A 23,946-nucleotide genomic window follows, 5' to 3' on the forward strand; every position below is an offset into this window, starting at 1 on the left:
CGCATTGTGTACTACCGTACTCCATATGCTAGGATGATTGATATTGATCTGGGATCAATTGGAATTGACTTCGGGTTAGTAAGAGTGGTATGAGACACTCTATTTTGATTGGAACTGACTTCGGGTCAGTAAGAGTGGTATGAGACACTCTCTTTTATTTGGAACTGACTTCAGGTTAGTAGAGAATGGTATGATACATTCTCTAACTCTTCTTCTTCTTCTTAGTTCGGCAAAGTAGAGCAGTGCAAAGCAGGTATTGATGGCAAAGATAGTACAGATTGGTAGATGGATTAGTAGATAGAGTTCTCCCTAGTTGAGAGGGAGTGTTAAAATTGGAAACTAGGGCCAAAATACACATGGGTCATCCTATTTATGGCAACTGATATTTTTCTTGGATTCCTCTCTCCGAGAGGTGTAGGATTGATCTAAATATCATCCGATTCTGACATGTACAAATGAAGGTATGAATTTATTTCTATTATGGACAAATTGTCAAGGTCAAACAGTAAGCAAAACACGCATTCAAACCCCAAACTCATCCTCAACATTGAATATAAAAGAAGGAGACCTCAAGTCATTTTCACCATCATCTCATATCACATCTCTCTCTCCTCTTGTGATTGGGTACGCATTTCTAGGCATTCTTCTCTCTCACACGTGCGAAGGAAAGGAAGACAAATTTTTGTTGACTATGTTGACCAGCATTGACTGAGATGCAGGGGGTTGTTTCACTGCATTGACTTGTTTTAACTTTGGTTTGGGTGAGGTATTTTTGTCCTAGCAAGCCGCAGATCTAGGCATTAAAACCGAGGCAATCTGACCTCTCCTTTGACCAGCGTTGATTATACTAGGGTTGGCCGCAAAGTTGACTTTCTGACCAGTTTTGACTGGACTTTTTCGAATTGTTTTGGGCTGATTAGACTTGCTATTGGAGGCCGAAGTTGACTAGGTTTGACCGAGCTAAATTGAGGAAGGAATCTGCTCTGTTGACCAGCGTTGACTTTTTTGGTTAGGGCTTTTTGTTGTCGTCATAAATTATCAGATTTGCAAAGTGTACCATCTCTCTCTGTGCTGAACTATTGAAGAATATAAGAAGAATTGATCAGGGGTTTCCCCACATCGGGGTTTGTCCCTGGCTGGTGCCACATCTTGTGTCCTCTTGTCTTGGCTTGTCTTCTACATATGTTTATGTTATATCTGCATTTTACTATCATGTTGATATGATTACTAAACTGGATATTGATATTGGGCTAATAAAGAAATTGAAATAAACTTGCTCTAAAGCATAGAACATACCATTGTTACCTAAAATTAACAAGATACCATGCACTACCCATCATCAATGTCACCATACATGCAATGAGGGTGAAATCCAACTCGAATTTTGAAGCTAGAGCTTCACCTACCGCTCCTCCTGAGGGCTTCTTGTCTGCCTTCTTATGTGGACACTTCGTGGCATAGTGTCCAAGCTCATGAAAATGAAAACATTTAATCTTCGAAAAGTACTTCTTCTTTCTTGCCTAACTGCAATCTCCTTTGGATTGAGATTTCTTCCCTTTCCCTTTCTTTGTCTTCCAGCCAAGGCACAATTCTCCTCACCATCATGCTTGGATGAGGTTACATCTCTAGTGTTCCCCCTTATCTCTTCTTGCACCAAGTCGGACCATAAACACTCCCACTGTGGTAGCTTCTCCCTCCCATTTACCGAATCTTGGTAGTTGTGCCAGCTCTTGGGAAGGCTTAGAAGTGCTAGGCTGACCAGATCATCTTCAACAATTATAACACCAACACTCCCAAGCTCATCCTGACATTGGGTGAACTTGCTCAAGTATTGTGGTATTGTGTCGCCCTTCTCCATCTTGATTTTCCGAAGCTTGTCCTTCAGTGCCAACTTCTTGTGGTCATGTTCTGAAACAAGTCTGTCAAGGCCTTCCACATTGCATATGGAGTCTCCTTCCCATGGAGGTTCGAGACAATATGATCTCGAACTCCTTCCAGTAAGATCCTTCTTGCCTTGGCTACATTCTTCTTCCACTCTGCCAGATTTTGTGCATCTGCAACTGTTGGTTTTAGAACATTACTATCAATGTATTCCTTCAATCCATTATCTTCCATGACTGCTTCCATCTAGTCCTTCCAAGCAATGTAATTCAAGCTACCCTCAAGGGCATACTCGAGCCTCAGACCATAGGACATCATCCTGATCCTGCGGTTAGCTCTGGAGAATAGATTTGCAAAACTCGTTCCTCCTACAAATACAACTTCGAATTCTCTTAGTTATTGTGATTCCTGCTCTGATACCATGTAGAAATTCCTTGTAGATTCAAACTGTTAAATGTAATTTACTAAAACAGTAGACTTGAATCTACTCTACCAATTGCGAAAACAATTAACGATCGTGAAATCACGAAGCATACAAGAGAATGAATTAAATCAACACATTACACAATGATTTCCTAGGGAAATCCACAGCTAAAAACCCACGTTATCTATATATTGCATTAGTAAAAAAATATGAGAAGATTATAATGCTTTGCTCAATCCTGAGCAACCCCTGCACTATCTTTATCTGTCTCACTACTTCCTAGACAAACCTTAGCCAATGCTTAACCAGTTTTCTGGTTGTCCAAGTCCTTATTTCCTTGCGACGTTTCCTTGGGAATTAGCCCCTATTAATTAGGGAAGTTCATCATCCACAAATACACAATACATCATAGGACTTCCTTTGACTGCATGCACCACTTGTACAATTTGGATGATTATACAACTTATAGTACATTGCCCTTGAACTCCAATATCAATTGGGTAACTCATAGATCACACATGCATGAGTTTTTTATAGTTGAATTATCAGTTAACTGGTTGAACACTGAAGTTGCACCCCACTGCTAGACCTCATACTAGTTCCTCCAACAGTTGGAACTAGTTTAACTGACTTTAACTCAATTAAACTGAATTAATTAATTACAACTTAAAATAAATTCAACCAGGGCTCCAATAATGTAGGAGCCATTATACATTACTCAAGTTAGACCCTCAACTCGAATTAACTGAATCAACTAAGTGAAATTAACTTAGTTAACTCTTACAAGTTGTCTTGTGATTTAGAATTACAATTTTTCTCCTAATTTAATTCAAGGGAAAATTAAAGCAAGATTTTCTTGTTGCATTTTCAACAATCAAAATATAAAAATTCTTGAATTGATATAGGGGCATTATTTAAATTTGTGATTGGTTGATTGATTATAATTCAGGATGCTCAAAATTATTTACACATATCTGTTGAAAATAACAACAAGAAATGATAAAAATAGAATCCAGATATTCCAATTTTAATTTGTCCTTGAATTAAAATTCGAATTTAGTCTCACCAGCTGCTTGAAAAATAATTAATTAATTCATCTTGAGTTAATTAGTTGGAGAAATTCAAGTTAGAAGTCTTTGTGAAGTCATGCAACAGTTATCCCTTAAATTAAGGAGACTATCTCTTAATTAAGGAGATAAGGTTGAGTTGTATTTGAGTTGTAATTAATTAGCTCAGTTTACTGAGTTAAGTCCAGTTAAATTAGTTCCAAACTGTTTGAGGAACTAATTGTGAGTTCAGTCAGTTAATGCATGCATGCATCAAACTAGTGTACTCCAGATAACTGAAGATTCTCTCATAAATAAGTCATGCATGTCTATTCAGAGAAAGACCTGATGCAGCCCAGCCGCTCCAGGCCACTACTACCAGGATCTTCCGATCACCAAGCACACAAAAGCTTTTTCCATTATGGTGTAATCTTCATGGCTTATAAAAACCCATGCTTATTTAATCCACAGGCTCTTAACACAATTCTAAAAGAAACATATTAAATACGAGGATTCAATACATATAGTGATTTACTATCATAATTCTACACAGGTGCGCAAATGGCATCATAATGGCACATTTTCCCCTTTCCTTTTATCACGCGAGCTATTGTTAAAAATCGCTTGGAATTTATATCGGTATGTATGAACCTTCCTTACCAGGCATAAACATATACATGCCTCTGCTCATCAAATCGACGGCTATATCATTCGGCAATGCTCAATATATATTTATTGTACAGACTTGCGCTGGCTCTGAGATGCTCGGTGGTTTATAATGGCAAAGCGATATATCTCGGCAGCTATATACTTCCGGTCGATGTATATCTGGTTGGGATGGCTTAACAACCAACTGCCTATGCGCTTACACGGTCCTCCTGTTCCGGAACTGAGCAATGGTTCTTTAACTTGTTAACTAATATACACATACACCTCACCTTGCTACGCTGCCAAGCTTCCACCGCAAGCAAATATACAGCAAACTGTGTAAGCAACGAAGATTCAAATGGATTTGAATGTATAATACGCAGAGAATATATATTCACTTACGCTCAGCTGAAACAGACTCGTCGATACGCATGGACCGGCATTACCATATGGAAAGGCACGGTTCCTTCACGGACTAACAACTATACACGTTCGACCTTTATCCTCTTCTGCGCGTATATCTATGGACAAACCGAATCATAATAGCAATTTCATTACCCCAGGTTATTAAGCGTGGAAACCGATATCCACAATGCTGTCAAAACTCAAAACCACCGCCCGCTTTCAGAATTCTCAAAAGAACTCTTTAATTTGTTCTCACAACAGAATAAAGAGATATGGGGTGGAGATGCCATTTCGCTCTCGTGCTGTAGCAGTTTCGCATGGCCAACACATGTAGACCCATATCTTAGAATCGGTCAAACATAAACATACCCATACAGAATTGAAACCACCCGCACTTCATGCAAATTTAATCATTATCAAACATCAGAGAGCGCGTAGGAAAATAAGAACCACTATGCAATTTCAAGTTATATAACATTGATTCCTGCCATCAATCACAGAACCATCTCAGAATGCATTAAGGCAATCATGTCCATGCAAATCATACTTATATTCTCATAAAACAAATATTCACAAGAGGTTTACATTCATGGCCAGATATACAATCTATGGCCCTTTTACAAACTGCCCGAAGGCTCACACTCACTCCCTCACTCCTTCTCTTCTTCTCTGCTTCCCATGTCTTGGAGGCTACCTAATTTATTAAACTTAGCATGATAAGAAAATCCTAAAATCACTCAACTAAAAGCTCTAACTCTACATGCAATGCATACACATGGAAAAGCGTCTTTTCAGCTTTATGTCTTTTCCTATTCTAAAATAGAAAAGCTTTCCTTATCCCTTAAGGATCCACATCCATCACTTTTATGCCTAAAAGCTCTCCTAGTTTTATTTTGAAAATATCTAAATATTAAAATGACTTTGGACTTTAGGAAACTAATGCATGACCCCTATGTCTATTATTTACAATAATTTCCTTTCTGGCTGGATGCTCCCGCATCAAGACCCAGTTGAGATTAAAGACAGGGACATTGTACTATCAGTTGCATGAGTTTTCCTATAAAGGAAACTCATCCATGCAGAAGGAACAAGGTTCCTTGAGGATTGTGCAGTTTTATAGGGTGTGAGATCAGTGTGAGTGATCAGTGTTACACTTGGTAACAGGAGGATCACCCAGAGAAACTGCGCAAGGAAATAGGAGGCTTGAAGGGTAGAGGAGAAGGTTTGTGAGAAGCCTTGTTTGCCTGTGAGCATCCAAGAGGATTGTATTGATAGCTGACTAGCTGTGAGAGCTAAATCTTTGTATTATTCTTATGTATTTCCACCTTGTATGATAATACAGATAGTGGGGTTTTTAGCTTAGGCTTTCCCTTAGTATTCTTCTGTGTTTCATGTGTATTGATTATTCTTCTGGTTATATGTGTTCAGCTTGATTGTAGAAGTAGATTAAAGTATTTTGCTTTAGTTATATTGCATTATCAGGTTAATCTACAGTGAGAATTTCTACATGGTATTAGAGCCAGGTTTATCGGAGAAAAGTTTATTGGAGCAGTGGTGAATAGTATACGAAGAAGAGAATTCGAAGTTAAAAAAAAAAAAGGCTCGCGAGTTTGCTGAGCATATTTGAATATTTTTGTGCAAAAATTTCAGAAACAAATAGCAGATTTGGATTCCTTGCGAAAAAATACCTAAGTTAAAAAAAAATCAGCTGGATCAGAATTCAGATGAGGGAGATATCGTTGATTTAAAATCAGCTCTTTTTTCAGAAAATTTCGTGACGATAGGAAAGATGAAACAGATTGGTGTGCTAGCCAAAAACCTGAATGCACTTGAGTTACAAGATGCATGAAAAGCCTTGAGGAGCAAGGCAAATGTTAGAGACTTCGTGGTTGAGAGGGAGAGTAAATTACTTCTCAACATGCAGCGGCAAAAGAAGTGTCAGACAATTGTGGAGGAGCCACAATTAGATTCAGTAGAGGGATCACATGCAGCCATACCTCCAGGTGTGAGGTGGGGCGATGTCAAGTGATAGTTTCAAGAAGGCTGAAATTGGGCAGGGTCCATTGAGAGGTTTTATCTCATGGATCGTACCTTGCTACGGCAGCCCAAAGTACATAGTAGCGAGAGGAATTAGTGGCACTGATGCAATCAAAGATCAAAGTGACAGAGGCTAGAGCAGTCAGATATTGAAGAGCGCAGAGAAGGATTGACAACAGTGCAGAAAGGCAGAGTTAGTAGAAGTGCAAAGTTTTCAGTCGACAGAGGCAATAGCAGTCAGAGACTTTGATGGCAGATGCATCATACTGATTCAGGTTGGATGTTTTTTTTTTGTTTCTGGAGTTGCTGGAGCAACAACACTAGAGAGAAGTGTTGCATGCAGAACATTCCAAAGGTTCAAGATCGGGATCGAGTTGAATTCCTTTCTTGTTGAGAGGGAGTGTTGAAAATAGCAACAAGAAATGATAAAAATAGAATCTAGATATTCCAATTTTATTTTGTCCTTGAATTAAAATTCGAATTTAGTTTCACCAACTGCTTGAAAAATAATTAATTAATTCATCTTGAGTTAATTAGTTGGAGAAATTCAAGTTAGAAGTCTTTGTGAAGTAATGCAATAGTTATCTTTTAAATTAAGGAGATTATCCCTTAATTAAGGATATAAGGTTGAGTTGTAATTAGTTAACTCAGTTTACTGAGTTTAGTCCAGTTAAATTAGTTCCAAACTGTTTGAGGAACTAATTGTGAGTTTAGTCAGTTAAAGCATGCATGCATCAAACTAGTGTACTCCAAATAACTGAAGATTCTCTCATAAATAACTCATGCATGTCTATTCAGAGAAAGACCCAGTTGAGATTAAAGATAGGGACATTGTACTATCAATTTCATGAGTTTTCCTATAAAGGAAACTCATCCATGTAGAAGGAACAAGGTTCCTTGAGGATTGCGCAGTTTTACAGGGTGTGAGATTAGTGTGAGTGATCAGTGTTACACTTGGTAACAGGAGGATCACCTAAAGAAACTGCACAAGGAAATAGGAGGCTTGGAGGGTAGAGGAGAAGATTTGTGAGAAGCCTTGTTTACCTGTGAGCATCCAGGAGGATTGTATTGAGATCTGGCTAGCTGTGAGAGCTAAAGCTTTGTATTATTCTGATGTATTTCCACCTTGTATGATAATACAGATAGTGGGGTCTTTAGCTAAGGCTTTCCCCTGAGTATTCTTCTGTGTTTCATGTGTATTGATTATTCTTCTAGTTATATGTGTTCAGCTTGATCTTGCTCAAATCTATTAAGCTTTCGCAAGTTGATTGTAGAAGTAGATTAAAGTATTTTGCTTTAGTTATATTGCATTATCAGGTTAATATACAGTGAGAATTTCTACAATATCCAGATCTAGATAGTTTTAAGACAAGTAAATTTAGTAGGAAATTATATAGGTTATGAAGGGTTGGAAGCTTGAATTGTTTCTATTTTGGTGTATGGAGAAAGGGTGTGTGGAGAATTTAAATCCCTTGCTCCACACACATTTTCTCCTGCATTCCCTTTCTCCGCATACCAAAATAAGGATCCCACCTTCGCAAATTTGGTGGTCGTTGGAATCGTAATTGATTGCAACAATTAAGCCATTTGATTTATGTTATCGACTTTACATTTGGTTTACGTTTGAAGGGATTAAATACTTTACTTCTTTTGTAACTTGCTTCCTCATTGTGTTATGAAATACCTTGCCGAAAAATATGGCCCCATTATGTTTCTACGACTTAGCTCCGTCAGTACTGAACAATTTCTCATAACTCATGATATTATCTTTGCCAGCCAACCCACATTTGCAGATGTCTGCAATGATTCATTTCATTTGGCATGAAAGCGAGAACAAGGCCAATCATGTGAATTTGCAAAAGGCACTCTCATCCCTCACTTCCAACATAATATGCAGAACGTTGATGGGCAAAAAATATTTGTCAAAGGCCATGAAGTTATCTTTCCACTTAGTTACTATTTTAATAAATAATTGTAAACCAAACTGGATCAAAACAACAAATAAAGGTAAGCCATGACACTTTCATGAAGACAATATTAAAGTATCAACATCATAGTTTTATGAGAATTGTTCTTGGAGCTTTGAAAGTCGTTTATGTTATTTTGATTTTTTTTGGAGTTTGGTAACTATCTTTTGGTGTGTATGGTGTGCAGGAGTTCTTTGTATAAACTTAGTATCATAGTTTTTTGGTTTTAAATTTTCTTATTCATTTGAAAAATGGAGCAGGAAGCAAAACAGGCAGGGAAATGGCCAAAGAGAGAGAAATATTTGCTCCTTAACATGTTCGATAACATCAGTGCCACCAACATAATCGATATGAACAACATAAAGGCCCTTCTTATGGACATTTTAATTGCTCGAGCAAATATGACTTCAGTTACAATAGAATGGGCAATGTTGGAGATGTGGAACGAGAAAGCTTAGTTTTTTGAAGAACAGATCATAGATTAAGTAATTAATTTTAAACATGGAATGACATGAGATTACAAAAAAAGTCAATTCTTTTAGTTATTTAAGTTTTAGAAAATTAAATTTACTCATTATACATTTTATATTAAACATTAAATTCAACAAACAAATTTAAAGTCAAAAGTAAACTAACTATATCAACATATGAGTGGTGGTTGGCAACACAACCGTCGTCTTTGAATAACAATAGTCATTTTAAACAACCAAAATTAACAATCATAATAAAAATTATTTTAATTGAAATCACTAATCCACAGAGTTAGATAAGTGCTTGAGACATTTCAAAGTTTTAGTGTGCGGAATAAATGATGTGCAAAGAACCTTTATTCGCACACTTCTTCTACAAAACTGCCATCGCAATTGTGACTCAACCCCACCTCCAAGTTGTCGTCTAGGTGAATTAGATTCTTATGGCATATTTGGTCCAACGTGAGCACTAAACATCTCTGGCAAGTTGGCAAGTTTCATAAATAATTCTTATGGAGTTGTCCAAATAATATGTATTTCAAAGCTATAGATTTGTAGCTCTCGTAATTCCAGAAATTTTGAATCTATTATAGATTTGATTTGTTTTTTCATTGAGTGTTGCAGGGAGCACCTTATTGGTTTCATTATTGGATGGATATCCTCGATGCGAGAGGAATTATTAGTGCCCCTAATTAGTATTGACCAAATTCTTTTTTCAAATATGTTGATTAACCTAAGTTTGGGCTTCTATTAGGTCCCTATAATACTAGTGTATCCCCCCTATTGTTATTTTTGTTTCCATGTAGCCCCCATATTGTTATTGTTGTGCCCGATAGAAACCCACTATTGTAATTGTTGCGCCCTTACATTATTATTGTTATGTAGGCTCTTATTATATTGTGACCCCTTAGACTCATATATATACAAAGGAGGCCTTGTCATTTGTATCATCCAAGAATTGTTCATTTATGTAATGTAAAGGAGGTTTCCCCCTCAAATAGGATAATTTTTAAGTCGTTGATCTATCTATTTGTGAGCTGGTTGCATAACATTTGGTATCAGAGCTTTGGATTCTAGGGTTTCGCTGCTTCAAACAGGTCATCGTGGCATTTTCACTATAACTTTTTTTCTACGAAGCTTCAGAAGCTGAAATTAAAACCACATGGATCCAAAATCTTGGTGAACTTCGTGTAAAAATTTCATATCTTTTCTCGCTATATTTTTAGAGATATGATCCGAGGAAGTTAGGGTTTTTGCAGGCTCCAAAATTCCATCTCAAACAGGTGACCTAGGGAAAATCATCATAACTTTCTCTCTGAGAATCAGATTTGAATTTTTTTGAAGTAAAAAAAAAATAGGACAGACTCTAGTTTTTGGGGTAACATTTTTAGGGCCTAAGGTTGAAACAATGACACGTGGCACTCCGTACAAGTTTGCTCTACCAAACCAATCTATAATCAAGTCATCATGGGAGATTGGGCATAACTATTTCTTGGAGTATCCAATCTTGGTATGACTTGTTGGGTTGGAAAGAAGACTCAGAGGGCTACCATAGGACCGAAGTTCAGATCTTGGAGATAAAATATTACAGAGTTATACCGTTTCAAGATCCAACACCTAAAAAGCAACAAAAAGGTGTGTATTTTTTAATTTTGCATAACTTTTGTTTGAAAAATCAGTTTGAAGTGATTCAAAGGGAATATTGAAGCATAGATATCAATATTTGGTTCTAAAATGCCTCCCAAACAAAATAATTATACACCCATTAAGCCCTCATAAAGCTCTGTTATGACAGATGAAGAAGAAGAATTGCAACATGATATATCAAAGTTATGGGAGCAAGTGCAACAAATTTTGCTCTCACAAAGCGAAACCAAAGGTGGCATGGATGGCTTAAAAGGGGACATGGAGGGTATAAAAGGAAACATGGATGTTTTTAAAGTAGACATGGATGCAATGAATGTCAAGTTGGAAGGGTTGACAAAGTTGTTGCAAGAAAGGCTTCCCGATGGTGACAAGGTAATCCATGAAAATCATGACGAGGAAAAAAGGAATATGAATTACGATTTGAGAGATTCGAGATTCCAGTGTGGGGTTTAAAAACCACCACATTCCAAAGATAGATATGAGGAATTTTGATGGCAAGGATCCGGTAACATGGATACTATATATGGAGCAATATTTTGATATATAGCATGTGCAACCCTCACAAAATGTATGTATTTCATATTTATATTTAGAACCTAATAAATTTGTATGGTATAGATGTCTTTGTTCTCGTAAACCACTTGTCACCTGGTCAATTTTTACGGAGGAAATGATAGCACATTATGAAGATACAAAGAGCAACACCTTCTTTAGCCAATTGATAAATCTCAAACAAAAGGGTTCAATGGTGGAGCACATTGAAGACTTCCAAAAAATGAATATTAGGGTAATCGATATTCCAAAGGAGCATAGGATTGATGTCTTCATAGGGACTTTAAAAGATAACATCCAACATGAGGTTCGCCTTTGGGAACTTGATTCATTGGAGAAGGCATTCAGGGTGGCAAGAAAAGTTGAAAGCAAAATTATGGCAACAAGGAAGTCTACCACTCACTACTATAAATATGAAAGTGTTGTTGCTCCTAGTCTTCCACAACATACAAGGTTGACACCACAACAATTGGAGAAAAAAAGAGCAAAAGGGCTTTGTTACAGTTGTGATATCAAATACATAAAAGGTCATAAGTGTGTCGAGAATAAATTATTCTACATAGATTGTGAAGAGGAGGAAGACAAGGAACAAGAAACATCAAAAGAGGAGGATATACACTAGGGACCAACCCTAGAGAAAGAATCAATGACTCCGACCATCTTGTAATGCATTGGCAGGAATTACCACTCCCTAAGATCTTAATATAGAAGGATATATCAAGAAAAAAAAGGTAATAGTGCTGATTAATTCGGGTAGTTCCCATAATTTTATTCATTGCAAGATAGCCAAGGAATTGAAATGCTTATTATATCCAACACTAGAGTGTCAAGTGATAGTTTCAAATGGAGGAACTATTAATTGCTCTGGAAAGTGTCATAATATCAAGCTAACCATGGGGGAATATGTATTGAATAGTTCAATGCTTTCCATTCCAATGGGTGGTGTTCATGTTGTACTAGGAGTCCAATGGTTACAATATTTGGGGACAATAGCTTTCAATTTTCAAGAACTTTTCTTGAATTTTTTTTTGGAAGGAAAGGAAGTTGAATTAAGGGGTATCACAGGGAAACCAGGAAAGGTAATCAACTCTAATGGCATGACAGAGCTTCTAAAGAAAGAAAAACGGGGTGTAATTGCGCAATTATGCTCACAAAGGGTTCAAACATCGAAATCATTTATTTCTCTAGATCTCCAAAAAAATTTGGACAATCATTCCAAGGTGTTTGAGACTCCTAAAGGCCTCCCACCTATTCGTGATCATGATCATGTGATTCACTTGATTCCAGAAGGTGTTCCTCCAAACATCAAGCCTTACAAATATCCTTATGCCCAAAAGAGTGAAATTTAACATATGGTTGCATAAATTCTAGAGGTTGGCATAATTCAACCTAGTCAAAGTTCTTTCTATGCTCCAATAGTATTGGTGCACAAAAAGGATGGATCATGGCATATGTGTCTAGATTACAGGGAGCTCAACAAGCTCAAAATTAAAGATAAATTTCCCATTACTGTCATTGATGAATTGTTCGATGAATTACATGGATAAATTTACTTCACCAAGCTGGATCTTCGTTCAAGATATCATCAAATTAGAATGAAGACTGAAGACATTCCAAAAACAACATTCAGAACTCATGAGGGTCATTATGAATTTTTGGTCATGCCTTTTGGCCTTACTAATGCACCTTCCACATTTCAAGATTTGATGAATTCCATTTTCAAACCCTTCCTTAGAAAATTTGTGTTAGTATTTTTTGATGATATACTAATCTACAACAAGTCTTGGAAGGATCATGTTCAACATGTTGACATGGTGCTCAAACTATTGGAGGAGAAACAATTATATGCAAAAACCTCCAAACATTTATTTGGAGTACATGACATGGAATATTTGGGTCATATTGTATCTCATGAGGGTGTTAAGGTAGGCCCTAACAAAATTAAAGCCATTAAGGAATGGAAAATGCCCACAACCATAAAGCATCATCAAGGATTTCTCGGGTTAACAGGGTATTATCGCAAGTTTGTTAAGAACTATGGGAGAATAGTTGCACCTCTAACATCATTACTAAAGAAATATGCATTTTCATAGACTCCAGAAGCAACGAAGGCCTTTTAACATCTTAAAGAGGCAATGTGCCAAGCACCGGTCTTAGCTATGCCAGACTTCATAAAAAAAATTATTGTGGAAGGTGATGCTTCAGGAAATGGAATTGGTGTGGCTTTAACGCAAGAAGGAAGACCCATTGCTTTTGAAAGTCTTCCAATCAAAGGAAAGTATTTACACAAACCTATTTATGAGAAGGAAATGTTGGCAAAACTACATGCACAAAAGCAATGGCAACCTTACCTAATGGGAAGACGCTTCAAGGTAAACACAGATCATGATAGTCTTAAATACTTTTTGGAAAAAATATTATCTTCAAAAGAGTAACAAAAATGGGTGACAAAAATGTTGGGTTAGGACTTTGAAATCGTCTACAAAAAAGGGAAGAAAAATGTCGTTGCAGATGCACTCTCAAGAAAGGATGAGAACGTGGAAGCATTACTTTGTGACATTTCTATTATCCAACCTGAGTGGATAACCGAAGCAAGGGATGAATGGAAGAATGATGAACAAGTATGGTCACTCATTCAAAAGGTGCAACAAGATCCCAGTACATTTGGATGGATAAATGATTCATTGTGGTATAAAGATCACTTATATCTTTGTAAGAATTCCCAAATCAAACAAAAGATTATTTTGGAATCGCACACCTCTCCCTTAAAAGGACACTTAGGATTTTTTAAAACTTACCATAGGGTCAAAAAGGAATTTTTTTGGGATGGCCTTAAATCTGATATTCAAAAGTTTGTGGCAGAATGTTTGGTTTTCCAACAAAATAAAGTTGAGACAATTAAGACCCCAGGTCTATTACAACCTTTAGCCATTCCAAGTCAGTGTTGGGAGGAGGTCTCAATGGATTTTATCACAAGTTTACCCAAATCTAAAGGAAAGAGTGTCATCATGGTGGTAGTTGATAGACTTACCAAGTATGCACACTTTTGTGCATTATCTCATTCTTTTAAAGCTAGTACAATTGCTATTGCATTTATGGAAACAATTCAAAAGATTCATGGAAATTCAAATATTATAGTAAGTGACAGAGATCCCATTATCACTCTAAATTTTTGGACATAATTATTTTCTTGTCTTGCTACTCAATTAGCTCATAGTTCATCTTATCATCCTCAATTTGATGGGAAAACTGAGATAGTGAACAAATGTTTGGAAGGATATCTTCATTGCTTTGTATTTGATAAACAAACACAATGGGTCAAGTGGTTACCTCTAGCTGAATGGTGGTATAACACTTCCTTCCATACTACAGCAAAAATGATCCCATTTATGACACTTTATGGATATCATCCACCATCGATCATATCATCTTTAGGAGAAAATTCTAAGGTTCAAGTAGTGGAAGGTCACATCGAGCATCAATAACAAGTTCTCCAACTCTTAAAGGATAACCTCACTCTTGCGCAAAATCAAATGAAACAACAGGCATATCAGCATCGCAGTGAAAGAAGTTTTGATATAGGTGACTTGGTATTTTTACGACTACAACCATATAAATAAATGTCTCTCAAGCAAGCTAATAAGGATAATAAATTATCAACCAAGTACTATGGTCAGTACAAGGTGTTGTAAAATTTTGGTACTGTGGCATACAAATTGGAGTTGTCTGCATCTTCCGAGTACACCCAGTTTTCCATGTTTCATGCTTAAAGAAGGTTATTAGTGACAAGATTCCAGTTCAAACAATGTTGCCAGAACTTGACGAAGAAGGAAAAATCATATTTGAGCCTGAAGCAGTCATGGAAACAAGAACCCGACAACTACGAAATCGATCAATTTCAAAGTATCTCATTAAGTGGAAGAACTTACCCGTTGAAGATTCCACATGGGAGGATGAGAATTTTATACATAAGCATCCAAATATACTCAAGTGTTGATTTGAAGGAGAGGGGCATGTTAGGCCCCTATAATACTGGTGTACCCCCCTTATTGTTATTGTTGTTCCCATGTAATCCCCATATTGTTATTGTTGTGCCCCATAGAAGCCCACTATTGTTATTGTTGTGCTTTTACATTATTATTGTTATGTAGGATCTAATTATATTATGACCCCTTAGACTCCTATATATACAAAGAAGGTCTTGTCATTTGTACCATCCAAGAATTGTTCATTTGTGTAATGTAAAGGAGGTTTCCCCCTCAAAGAGGATAATTTTTTTAAGATGTTGATCTATATAATTGTGAGTTGGTTGTGTTAAACACACATGGATAGTAAAGACAATAGGAAAGATAAATCAGTGAGTGCATTTTTTTATTAACATAAGATACACATTTATAGTACAATAAGTGACTCTTGGGATTCAGATCCCAAGGTCTCTTGGACTGCTTTTGTCCATTCGAATTCCACACTAACCCTTTAGGATTAGGTGTCCAACATTCCCCCCCTTAATCCGAAGGGTTATGTATGAGTCCAAGAAGAGAGCTGTAATACAACATGTGCAAAAAATGCATGGCAACACTAGGCTGAATGTGCTCTATGAAATGTTGGTAAAAAAGGGCGGTGGTTTAAGGATGACCACCAACACTGGAACGCTTAGTGCAGTTCCCGGAACTCTTCCAAAACTGGCAAGAAACTGAAGTTTTCTGCTAGAGGAAGTGTTCTCAATCTGTGATGGTTTAAGGATGACCAACAACTCTGGAATGCTTAATGCAATTCCTGGAACTCTTCCAAAATTGGCAAGAAGCTGGAGTCTTCTGCTAGAGGAAGTGTTCTCAATCTGTGATGGTTTAAGGATGACCAACAACTCTGTAATTCCTGGAATTCTTCCAAAACTGGCAAGAAGCTGGAGTCTTCTGCTAGAGGAAGTGTCCCAGATCGCCAACTGAAGGCATGTTCAAGCATCTTTGTCTCTGGCTACAACTCTGAAACTGGTGTGGCAGGTTGTGGCTCAGGCTCGCTTGATGTGACTTTGAAGCTTGTAGATGACCATCATTTCCCCCCCTGTCAGATACAAGGTGAGATGATGGAGAAAACTCAACTGCAAGACTGCTTAATACTCTGGAACAAGTTCTGACATGTGTTTGGAATATCTTCTTGGCTGTTGATGCCCATTGCCAAGAAGCGATCCATCCAAGATGAATCTTTGTTCTTGCAGAACGTTTGTTTTTGAAGCACCTGTGTGAAGAATGGCTGGTTTTATGACAGTGCTCACATGGATGAAGATCAAAACAGTGATCTTTCAGATGGCCAACTCGGTCACAGTGTTGGCATTTCACGATATGTTGTTTTTGTTGTTGTTGTTGCTGTGGAAGAGGGGCAGAATCTGGAACAGCTGGAGCTGAACTGTCATGAGAAGCAGGTAAACTGTCATAAATGAATCCAGCACTCTGAAACTGAATGGGCTTGGCATAGTCTGGAATATGAAAGGACAAGTCCTTGTCATATCCAAGACCAGTTCTGTGCTTGTTGTGGACAAGCTGTTCCCAAGGTCTGATGATGGGCTTGGGAAGTGCAGACTGAACCTCTGCATCTGCATGTAACTTTGCTGCTTTATTTGAATGAACTGTAACATTATTGACTTGCTGTTTATGGGAGTCTGCTTCATTGTTCTGAACAGAAACAGGTTCAGAATGATGACTCCACTGGTGTAATTCTTCCTGCTGTAGCTTTGTTTCAAGCTGCAAAAACTCAATATTCTCATGTGCAGTTTGCAGAGAGGTTTGGATGTCAAAGAGAGTTTCTTTGTTAACTTTGACCATTTCATCAACAGTGGAATGAATTAGGATATTCAATAACTTTAATGCATCTTCAAGTCTGGCCATTTTTCTTCAATGTCACTTAAAAAACACAACTGAGGCAACAGCAACAGAAAAATAATATTGTACTCTTACTGCAAGATATTGTAAGGGCTTATCAAGTGGCAACAATGTCGCGAAAATGGTTGATGGAGCAGGACCTGAGTAAGCTGGATGTTACCAAGTTAAACTACAATAAACATTTCTCGTCAAGCTACAATAAACATTGGTACAATTGGGCACATGGTAAATCAACAGTGCACAGTTCGTTTCAAGAATGAACTGAAGCATAACATCACCAATGCAAAAAAATATAAATGTGAAGATGAGCGCTGTCCTCAACTTCAAACTTCAGAGCATCTAGCTGCTATGGAAATCATGCAAAATCTCTACAAGAAACTGCTCCAAAATTTCTACAAGAAACTGCAAAAAAATGACTTCAAAAAATGTCTTCAAAAATGCTTCAAATTCACTTTACAGTGCTGATCACTTCTCCACGAATCACTTCACTCAGAGGTTGTTTCAAATTGTTCCATAGACAACACCAAATCTGCTTCGAGGTGGCTTCAGTACTGCTCTTAAAATCTGCTTCTTGTTAATCTAAGAGGAAACCTCCAGATAATTGTACAGGCAACGGATTCACTTGGCGTGATTTGATCGTCTATGACTGTCAGAATGGCATCAATTCAATCACGATGCCAAGCATTTTGCAGCTCCACTCGTAGGCATATAAAATCCTCGCACTTTTACAAACAGAAAGCACCACAACACAAGACTTTGATGGCCAACAATGAAGCTAACTGTATCTCAAAATTTTCAGACCTGCAGAACAAAAAATGACGATCTGGCTTCTCAGATTTCACTGGGTCTTTCTGCGCATCACACAACACCGTGAATTTCAAAACCATTCAACGCAGTCAACTTCTAAAACATGGATTTATGCAGAGCTCCGAGCACGCGTAAGACACACAACACAACGTTTTGTTTCGTGTATATCACAGCGACAGTGAGCATTACGATTTTACTGAAGGTAGCGTATGTAAATACAAATATCAGTCCACCCAAAAATGAGACGTCTTCAGATCTACCAAACTACCAAGGGTCAATTATTTATCTGAAACATAAATGGTGCAACTCAAACTATCTGCAAATTCTGTGCCGCGAACTCCAGTTGAATACTTATATAGGTGATAAGTAGCTCTCGGCCAAATACCGAGTTATATACACCAAAAGAAATCGCTGCTGGGGTGCAATTTGGCTGTCTGCAATCGTTTGATAGCGAAGAAGCTGGTACACATGAACCCCGATAACTACACCCTTGAGATTTTAGGAGTGCATGGCTTTAATTGACGCAGGAAGTTGAACAGACTCGGATATAGATATGGACAGCGTTCAAAAACTGCACCAAACAATGTATCAAAAAAACTGCGTCAACGTGCCTCTTAATACCGCTGCGCAACACATCACATTACCAGAACTGTCATTTAAAAAACAACAGCGCAATGCGTTATCTCCCTTGCTTGAATCACCGAAGGATGAGAGGACTGCTTCTAAATGAATAGAAATCAACTTCACAATGCGTTATCTCCCTTGCGTTAGAATGAAAAATACTCAATAAAAAACTAAATCTATATACAACGCATTTAGCACGGAGCCGCAGCAAACTGATACCAAGCCGCAGCAAACTGGAGCCAAATTCTTTTTCTAAAACAAGAAACACCAAACCGCCTGCGATTAGGATCTCACTGTTCAGTTATGGATTCTTTTTCTAAAACAAGAACCTTGTTGCTTGGATTGTGGGCGATCTTATGTGGTCTGTGGAAAGACTCATCCACAAGCGATTGGAGAACAATTGCATACGACTACAAATATATTTCTTGGACTCCCGATGTCGTATGTCTTGGTTCATGATCGACGGAGGCATCCATGAGAAAACTTGCAAACTTAATGGCACATCTCGGGGGAGGAGCCGAGGCTCACGTTTCAAGCAGTATGAACAGAGCAAAATGATCCTAGGAATTTCGATGGATGTCTCAGGAAACGTTAGAAACTCATTGATGGTTCATGGCGGAATGAAGGGAGCCATCACTACCTTCTCGGCCTACGGAGACTACAGCCGTTTGTCCAAGGAATTTCGATGATACCAGGGGAGAGCAACGTTTCTGCAAATCGGCGTCAGGGCAGATTATTCAACGCTCAGGTGCATTAAAAAAATGCATATTTAGCAGAGCAGAATTATGGATAATACGTTCTCTGACTACCAGTTATGGATTCTTAATGAATGAGCGGATTGGTAGAACGTTCCAAGCAGACAAACGTTCCAGGCAGAGGTCAGACAAACATTCCAGGCGTCTAGGCAGCGTTACCGTTTCAGCTCTGACATCATTTGGTATGCAGCTTCAGAAGAGCAGGGCGCAGGTACAGCGCAGGGATGGCAGAATTAATGGAGCGTTACAGAAGACTAGGCCAGCTCTAGTCAGCACTATTCAAGGCAACTCAGACCAGTTGCTCAGGGAAAACAGGCCACTCATCATGGCTCTGATACCATGTTAAACACACATGGATAGTAAAGACAATAGGAAAGATAAATCAGTGAGTGCATTTTTTTATTAACACAAGATACACATTTATAGTACAATAGGTGACTCTTGGGATTCAGATCCCAAGGTCTCTTGGACTGCTTTTGTCCATTCAAATTCCACACTAACCCTTTAGGATTAGGTGTCCAACAGGTTGTATAACAACTTCATGGAGATTTCAGATGGCCATTGAATGTGTTATATTGCGCACAATAGGCAACATTGTTGTTGCCATCATCATTCCAAAAATTAATCATTTTCATCTGTTTTGTTCAATATAATTTGTATGCCGACTGAAGACATTGAGGAATTGGTGACGTACAAGAAGTGTGGCAATCGTGAAGAAACGATAAATGTGGAGGTCGAGAATAAAATATTGATGAGGAATCACAATTATAAAATCTTTTTTCAGACTCGAAAGACTATGGGACAAAGATTATACATTCAGGGATGAATAACTAGAAATTAATGCATGGGAGATTTGCAATGGCCGTTCATTTCAATGCTGAAAATTACGAAGCGGAAGCTGCATATGCTAAGAGCATATCAGAATTTCATCTGTTGTTTCAGTTTACTATGTCATCTGCACCATCCTATTTACAAGTCCTCCCCAAGAAACTTAGATTGATTATATCCATTCCACCTTGAGCATGGAGATCAATGGCTCTCGAGATATAGTTGTGCAGAATACGGAATGCAGAGTTTTTGGAGGAAGTTCATTGTGTTGAGTGTAGAGGTATATGCACTCCACACAATGAACTTCCTCCTCACTTTGAATAAAGTATAACTTCATGGAGATTTGTTCAACTCCTGCCCACCCCTCACCTATGTAAAGGACCTGCAACCACATCAGTTCTTACATCATTGGGCATAGCAATAGCATAACAATGTCAATGCACTCACCAACGAAATGACCACTCACAAAATTAGTTCTTTTTTGTTTTTTTGTTTTGTTTTGTTTGTTTGTTTTTTTTTTTTTTTTCAAGGCACTAAAAAATACTAAAAATAAAATGTCCTCCAATAGGGGAGTTATATCACATCAAGGCTGGCTCACGCAATGGAAAATTAGAAATAATATTTCCATAAATTAGAAAAATATTTTTTTATTTACAAGAAAAATAAAAATATTCAACATTTTCCTGAAAATTTGGTTAAAATTGCAAACGCTGAGCAAAAATAATGGAAAGTCAACGCATTTTGATTCGAGGCGAGTGTTATAGTCCCTAGTGAGGCAACAACTAAAAATAAAAGATTAGGTCAAAGGTAAAAATAAATAATAGACGCTAGGAAATAAATAAAATAAAATAAAATAAAATTATAATAAATAACTAGGAAAATTAACTTATTATAAATAAATATATGCTAAGTCAAATAAATTAATCTAAATAATAATAATGTTAAAGAGAGAGTCCATACAGGTTGGTAGAATTTTTTTGTTTGTGGAAAAACCTGTGAACAGTTTATGAAACCAACGTTTCGGACTAGCTTAGTGAGTCCATCATCAGGGCAATGTGATTTGTATTTTGAGAAGAGAGAGCGTGAAATTAAGGAGCTATTAATAGTTAATTGAAAAAATATTTGATGTCTTCTTTTATTGTCGGCTTACAAATGACTAACTAATTAATAATTATATATATATATATATATATATATATATATATATATATATATATATATATAGATATATATATATATATATATATATATATATATATATATATATATATATTGCTATACATTAAATGTTTTACTAGTAATGTACATAATTTTAAAGTAATAGTTTGACGATTTTCTATGTTAACTTATTAAATTTTATTTAAAGGGTGTTTATTGCTTTTTTATTTTATTTAATAAGGGTTTCCAGGTGTTACTTAATTTTAGTCCGTCGTCTCTATTCATGTTGTTGGAGGATTTTTCGATTTCAATCGCCTCTTTCACCCTTCTTTTTAAATAATGGTCTTCCTTGTGAATTAATTTTGCTTGTTCCATACAAATATAGTGTGAGGAAGAACATGCATGCTCTGCCAAACCTGATTTTTCCGACCTGTTTCTTGAAATATCATTAATGTGTTCTTTTAACCTTATGCCAAAGGATCTCCCTGTTTTACCTATATATACTTTTCCACATGAGCAGGGAACCGAGTATGCTCCTTTTTGATTTTTTGGGTCTATTAGGTCCTTAGCAGAATCAAGCATGTTTTTGATGGTCTTAGGGGTGTGAAGGCAACCATGATGTTATGCTTGGTGAGAATTCTGGCAATTTTGTCGGTGGTTCCTTTTATATAGGGTAAAGAGATTCTAGGGTTTTCAAGATGGAGGGTGGTCGATTAGTAGTGTGTGTTGTTTCTAGGTGTGCAGTGTTGGGCTTGTTTTGGTGGTCCTTGGTGTGGGTTGGGGATAGTGTCGAGGGTTTGGGGTTCATCTCGACCATCAACATGAAGCCAAGTTCGCGTTCCTCGCGCGCCCCTGTTCATGCAAAGCCGGAATCGTCCTACCTCAAGGAAGGGTCAATTGTGCAGGATGGTGTCCGAGGTGGCAGTGTGAATGTAGGTGGCGTAAGCAATAGTTGGGGTGTTGGAATTGTACGTGGGGGTCATGGAGTACGTGGTGGGTGAAGGTTTTCTGTTGGTTTTTTAGTTGGCAGGGCCAACAGGGTTATGGTTCAAAGCGGACGTGGAGCAAGCAGCAGGCGTAGGGGTACGATATGTGGCCGAGTCTCGAGCTCACGGGGGCGAAGCAGCAACCCGAGTGGTGCGGGGTCAGCTGGATGCACATCTACTAGGCGTGCTGAGAGTTCCATGACGCTCCAGGCAATGGTTTGATCTATCATAGACTTGCTAGAATCTCATGATAGGGTCCAGAGGGAGGAGCACAAGGCAGTTATGGCCAAGCTGGAGCAAATCCACTATTTTCAATGCCATGTCCGCGAAAGAGTTGTGGTTTTCTGGTGTGGGCAAAATCTGTTGACTGAGAAAGTTGAAAAGCTGGAAGTTTGGCTTGCTCACTTTGAGAAACATGTCAACTGGTTGTATCGTCCTCCTCCTCCTCCAGGAACGGGGCCAGATAATCCTGCTTCAATCACTTCTGATGACTGATTATGGTAACCGGTGTCTTTCTAGTTCTTTTTGTTTTCTGGTATGTAAGGCCTTTAAGGTTGTGGATCTCTTCGTTGGACATTTTTCTTTTTGTATGTAGCATGGTAATAACAATGGTCAACAAACCTGGTTGGGTGAGACCACATGCATTTTGACATCTTTGTATATGCTTCTGAGTAATGAAAAACCTTCGACTTACAAAATATATATATATATATATATATATATATATATATATAATATCGTTCACGGGCTCTCTGATAGACGTGATCGGTTGCTCTGTTAAGGGACTCCTTGATGTGAAGTCACTGGTTCAATATATCACCCCGATCGGGGTGATATATTGGACATGATGAAGATGTAGTCCTGCCAAGAAAAGAAAAAAAATGTAAATCAATTTATTATAAATAAATTATTATTATTAAATCAATATTTAGGGTAAATAAATTCCTAAACAAAGAAATATTAAAAATTAGTATTAAGAATTAAAACTTAAATATTAAATATCAGTGTAGTCTAACTTAGAGGAGATATGGCCTTTTGACGACATTTTTCTAGTTAATTCTAACCAAAATCCGGCAGAGATTTTTAGATACTTGAGTTTAAGATGTTTAATTTGTAGGATTCGAGTGTGCAAGGGGGTTTTTCAGGGCGTTGAATCTATTTATGCATTTTAAACAATAAAAAATCACATTCTTTCTTGAAATTGTTTTTCCGAATTCCGGTAAAAAAGTCTATTTTGTCCATAAATTAGATTACGCCTTAAATATTAATCTATATTATTAATAAATAAATAATGATATTAATTCTTAACAAAAAAATAAAATATTATATATTAATATATGAAATTATATAAATTGTTATATCTATATATATAATCACCCTCTAAATACAAATATTTAATATTAATAAATATATTATTATTATTAAATCAAGAAAAATAGAAAGAAAATTAGAATTAAATAATAGAAATAATAACCATCAAAGGGGTGGCAGGAGGGCGAGGGATATTACTTTATCCCGATGGAATAATGGAGGTTAAATTTTCATGGGGCCCGAGAAGGAAAACCAACAATCAAGTAGAGATGTATGGTCTCCTGCGAGGTTTATGCATTGCTAAAGACAAAGACATCAAAGATATCATTATCCTCATAGACTTGTTGCTTATGATCCATTATCTCATTAATGAGATCAGTTACGAGGATAACTCCCTTACCTTGGTGCTTCAAAAAATTAGCAGATTGGTTGCATTATTTTATACCAAGGAGTTATATCATATTCTCATAATCAATAACGTGATTTGCAAGCTAATAAGGCCTCCTATATAGAAGAGACTAAGT

At 37.2% G+C, this 23,946-nt stretch overlaps 1 pseudogene; it reads left to right on the forward strand.

The window, feature by feature from the left end:
• Positions 1 to 19,485, forward strand: part of LOC149208089 (wall-associated receptor kinase-like 20) — a 44,158-nt pseudogene extending 24,673 nt beyond the window's left edge.
• Positions 19,486 to 23,946: the final 4,461 nt, after the last annotated feature.

Source organism: Pinus tabuliformis, chromosome 1_2 (assembly GCF_031772625.1).
Source record: "Pinus tabuliformis cultivar Carrire ecotype Pingquan chromosome 1_2, CPIR1, whole genome shotgun sequence".
NCBI classification, from domain to species: Eukaryota; Viridiplantae; Streptophyta; class Pinopsida; order Pinales; family Pinaceae; genus Pinus; species Pinus tabuliformis.